This window comes from Ambystoma mexicanum, chromosome 1p (assembly GCF_040938575.1).
Source record: "Ambystoma mexicanum isolate Mex_15411 chromosome 1p, UKY_AmexF1_1, whole genome shotgun sequence".
Lineage (NCBI taxonomy): Eukaryota > Metazoa > Chordata > Amphibia > Caudata > Ambystomatidae > Ambystoma > Ambystoma mexicanum.
Window position 1 is genome coordinate 433,540,710 of NC_090921.1, and position 5,239 is coordinate 433,545,948.

At 45.2% G+C, this 5,239-nt stretch overlaps 1 long non-coding RNA gene across 2 annotated transcripts; it reads right to left on the reverse strand.

Moving 5' to 3' along the window:
- Positions 1–1,436: 1,436 nt before the first annotated feature.
- Positions 1,437–2,559, reverse strand: LOC138572265 (uncharacterized). 2 transcript variants are annotated; one of them, XR_011303901.1, is made up of 4 exons: positions 2,452–2,559; positions 2,249–2,353; positions 2,080–2,155; positions 1,437–1,538 (listed from the first exon to the last, which is right to left on the reverse strand). It is a non-coding gene; the product is annotated as an uncharacterized lncRNA (long non-coding RNA). The 2 variants fall into 2 exon arrangements; XR_011303900.1 differs by having other exon boundaries at positions 1,437–1,577.
- Positions 2,560–5,239: the final 2,680 nt, after the last annotated feature.

Sequence of the window (5,239 nt, forward strand, 5' to 3'; positions counted from 1 at the left end):
TTGAAGTTAAAGGGCGCAGAGAATCCAGCCCAAGCTTCTTCTTGGCCCAGGAGGGACTCTGTCCTGCAGAGGACCGGGTTGCAGGCCACGCCCCCCTCCTACATTACCAACACTATCCCCCGCCAGGACCGAAGCATGCCGGGGGACCAATGGCACGGGTTGTTGAGCTCCGTAGGGGTGTTCAACGACTGAAGGGGCGCTTAGCTATTCTAACTAATGCCATCTAAAAAGGTGAAACCCCGAACTGGGCATCAGGACAAGGTAAGGAGTGTGAAGTGGGTGCGGCCTAATCAAACTGCCATCTTGCCCCTTTTATTAGCCTCCTCCTTCTCACAAGTTGGGACATGACACTAACAACTGCATCCGTCGGTAAGGTGGATATCGAAAAGTCCTTCAGAGCCCTCTACAACCAAGAGGAAAATACTAAAGGTCAAATGAAGGATGCTGGATTCACCCGCCCTATACCCCGATATAGGTGGCACCAAGATGCAGGGTCATAGCCCTAACATGCTATCGGCGATGCCTACAATTTGATAAAGGAAATACATTATTTTTTGGGAAGCACCCTGTCCATTGTGGCGTGTAATTCAAATGACTCTGTTATAGGGGGCTGCTCCAAACTGCATGCAAATGGAAAAGACTGCACAGCACTGACTCTTAACGCAGGGAATGTTCCCCAAGTCCTTTCTGAACTAAGCCCTGTGATAACTGATGTGTTCCCTATTGTGTTGTTGAGCCGAGGGGGGCTCGACTGTGGAATGGAAACCCAGGGGTCCATAATAAACCACTCTGGGAACCCCGCCAACAAGGTTCTGATGAAGCCACCGGTGAACAGCAATTACCACGCATCAACAACTCCCATGCCACCTGTAATTTACAATTCAGAGAGCAACAAGGTGTTTTCCCCCTTGAACGCAACACCAAGGCCCTGTGGAAAAGGGGCACATGGGATGACAATCTTGTTGTCTAGGTTCAGCCCCTCTAAATTACCCAAAGCCTTTGTTCCCCAAGCATCTGAGGTGCGAGGTCTACCCATTGAAAATGGACACTCTATATGTGCCAATAACCAGAGGCGTAGCCAGGATTGACTAACCAGTGGGGCCTGAAGCTAAAGTAGTTGGGCCCAGTGCAGTGACATTAACACACGTAAATGCCCACACAGCACTGCTGAGTGGGCATTTATAGACTTTGGGTGGGCCTTGCCCGCTCAGGCCCTACCCTGTCTACGCCTCTGCCAATAACCCAAACCTAGTGGCCCCACCGGATCGTTTTTCATTCCCGACGCTGCTCTCTCCCCCGAGGAACCAGTATTGGGTTGTAAATGAAACAGTAATAGTTCTACCAAGTGAATGCGCTGCTATTACTCCAACAATTCAAGACTTTGAATGATAGGATTCGAAGTTGCAAGATCCTTAAAAAAGCTGCTCATAAAGGTCTCAGATTTATAATTCAATATTTAATGATGTCCATATTCAAGGAGTCAGAGTTCTATGCCAACACGTGTTTCGACCTCCACAGGTCTTTCTCAAGGCAAAGCTCTGCTCATAATAAGCAATAAAAAACATTTAAACACATGACTTAACCACAATGCATGTCGCAAAACCCCAAACAAGGAAAAGGCGAAGTATTTCAGGGCAAAATATGCAAAATAACAAGTGAAAATGCAATAAGATGCAAACAGAAAAAATCATCCATAGGGTATACATTACCAAGACCAGATAAACGAAAAATAAACAGGAACACATCACCAACGGTACATGTAGAGAAAAGAAAAATGACAAATGAAAACTTAGACTCAAAAAACAATTTGAAACAGAATAATAGTATGTGATCAATATAATGTTTTGATTAGGGTTAACATAGAAACTATTAGTTTGAATCACATCAGTCACCAACAGAAGTCCAGTACCTCCAAAGGTCGTGACTGCCACCACGCCCGCAAGTGAAAAGAAAGAAGCGCGCGGCGTGTAAAGGAAAAGGATAACCTAGTGAATACCCGTGACATGCACTTAGTTTATGTGTCACATCAATCTGGAAGACATACAGTGTCTCAGGCGTATAAAATAAAGGGTTAATTACCCCAGTGTCGGTTCTTGTCATATGATAATTGCTTCTAAATATATTCTGGTATAATCCCACTCGTGAAATTGGCGTCCTAGATGTAATATGGTAAAGGATTAATCCCTTAAAAAGACATTGAGAAACAGTATGCTAAATCAAAAGATTCATAGTACGAATTGGCGCGTACCTCAAAAACACGCTTTACTGCCAATGTAGAAAATTCAGATCGTGAAGCGACTCGTGTGCGACTGCCCAATGAGTCCGAACACTTAAAGCTTCTGAATGGCATAACCTATTGAAGCAAAGGAATGTATTTATTGAGAGCTCAAACTCGCAACGTGAAACACTAAAACCGCTATCTTAACTGTGTGCAAACATAAGCAGACCTACCCGAATCTACTGCCGTCTGGATCTGACAAGTTCGAGCCGCGTAATAGTGTAACCAGCGCTCGTATCCGTGTTCGTTATTTAGAGAAAAGGACCTAGCGAGCACATGAAACTTCCTTAGACAAGTCACATGATCTAGCCTCGTAACCCAAAAAAAGACACACATGCGGGATAGCACAGTACATTTAATGACCAAAAGCTAGCCCAATATATTTAATGACTAGAAGCTAGCAAATCTAAGAGTGAACCTTTCCCTTTTGAAATTAATGCAAGCATATAGCATGCAAAAAAGCCCGTAACAAAGATGCGGTCGTGGAAATACACTAAATCAGATTTAATATTAGAATTCAGATTAGTGTAATGAGAGTACAGGTTCTTCTCCAGAGGTGCGAGAAAGGGGAGGCTAACCTCGATATATTGAATTTATAAAAGGCATTAGATGGGGAAATATGACCTTTGTGCAGAGGCCATTATGTAAAAAGATTCCTAAATCAAAATTGGGATTAGATATGATAAAAATACAAGCTCCTGAACCATGGGAAAAATAGAAGAGAGGATAACCTCGATAAGATCCTATATTGCCCGTCCTTTATGGCAGTGGGGCATATTTTCCCAAACATTGCACCAAATCCTGCACAACCGTGAATTAAATGTACAACAAACCTCTCAGATGCCCTCAAGGTCCTAACAAGAAGTAAGTAACATATGATAGAGAATGATTAAGTTGGTGAGATATACAATATTAAGTTAGGTCTGGTATAATAATCCGACGGGCGTAGTGCAGTCACCCCACTGGTCTCCCAGGCCTCAGTGGTGACACATGTGATATTATTATTCCGATAAAGGTTTGATTTCTTAATGGGTATCACACCACATTGCCCACCAACAAGAAAACATGAAATTCGGTATCACTGTTCAAACCCAAAGTGGTACAACGTAATTTACAGATGGTACGTGCCTCCAATTGTCGTAACAGGGCAAGGCGATCACCACCTCTAGGGTGCGATCGTGCTTGCATTAAACCAATAAACTGAAGATCTCTAATATTATCCATCTGATGGTACTCTTGCCAATGGATGGACAATGGCAATTTGGAATCAGGCTTCTTCATGGATGTGATTCAAACTAATTGTTTCTATGTTAACCCTAATCAAAACATTATATTGATCACATACTTTTATTCTGTTTCAAATTGTTTTTTGAGTATAAGTTTTCGTTTGTCATTTTTCTTTTCGCTACATGTACCGTTGGTGATGTGTTCCTGTTTATTTTTCGTTTATCTGGTCTTTGTAATGTATACCCTATGGATGATTTTTTCTGTTTGCATCTTATTGCATTTTCACTTGTTATTTTGCCTATTTTGCCCTGCAATACTTCACCTTTTCCTTGTTTGGGATTTTGCGACATGCATTGTGGTTAATTCATGTGTTTAAATGTTTTTTATTGCTTATTATGAGCAGAGCTTTGCCTTTAGAAAGACCTGTGGAGGTCGAAACACGTGTTGGCATAGAACTGGGGAGCAGCTGTAAGTGGATCTAGGTCACCTGGCCTTAGCCCCGCCCACCTGGTGCCTTCCTGGTTGCCGCTCCTTTTCACCACTTAGCAAGCCCCGCCCACCTGGTGTTCTGCTTGCTGCTCTTTTCCCTAACTTAAGGAGCCCTCCAGCTTCTTTTCCTTTGCAGCTGGGGAGCAGCTGTAAGTGGATCTAGGTCACCTGGCCTTAGCCCCGCCCACCTGGTGCCTTCCTGCTTGCCGCTCCTTTTCACCACTTAGCAAGCCCCACCCACCTGGTGCCTTCCTGCTTGCCACTCCTTTTCACCACTTAGCAAGCCCCGCCCACCTGGTGTCTTCCTGCTTGCCGCTCTTTTCCCTACTTAAGGAGCCCTTCAGCCTCTTTTCCTTTGCAGCTGGGGAGCAGGTGTAAGTGGATCTAGGTCACCTGGCCTAAGCCCCACCCACTTGGTGCCTTCCTGGTTGCCGCTCCTTTTCACCACTTAGCAAGCCCCGCCCACCTGGTGCCTTCCTGCTTGCCGCTCTTTTCCCTACTTAAGGAGCCCTCCAGCCTCTTTTCCTTTGCAGCTGGGGAGCAGGTGTAAGTGGATCTAGGTCACCTGGCCTAAGACCCGCCCACCTTCTTAGCCCTGCCTCTTGCTTCCTGCTCTTAACTCTTAGATGAAGGGTGTTTCTCGCCCGGGCGTCCAAAGTGAAGGGCAGTCAAAGAAAAGGGCTATTGCTGTTTGGACCTGTTCAGACCAGGAGGATCCAGGGTCCGACCCCCTGCTAAAACAGCAGGTAAGCATGCACCAACATGTGTTTACACCCTCTGTCCCAACAGGCCATCCCCACCCTCTCTGGTGCCCCCGCGTTGTTCCCTTGTGCACCCCCCCTTCCTGCACACAAGAGTCTGTCTTGATACATTCTGGTTTCACCATCACCATCTTGTGGCCAATGCTGCATTTTACTTTTATGGACTTCATTGATTCACGGTGCGTCACCCTTTCTCAACTCTCATGCTGGACTTCCTTTGCATCTTGTACTCATGGTGTCCCTGAATCATGCTGTTCCATCTTCATCTTGTATCCTGGCTTGCAACATTATGTGTTACTACTGACTTCTGCAATTGTATTAGCTCTCCTCTCTTGCTTCTCCACTCTTTTTGACTGCTTAATCTCTGTTCTCTCCTCCCCTCCCCTCCCTTTTCCTATCTCCTCCCCTCCTCCCCTTACTTTCTTCTATGCACTTACTCTATCAGAATTGTCCCTGGACCTACTATGATAGCAACCTCGTCTGT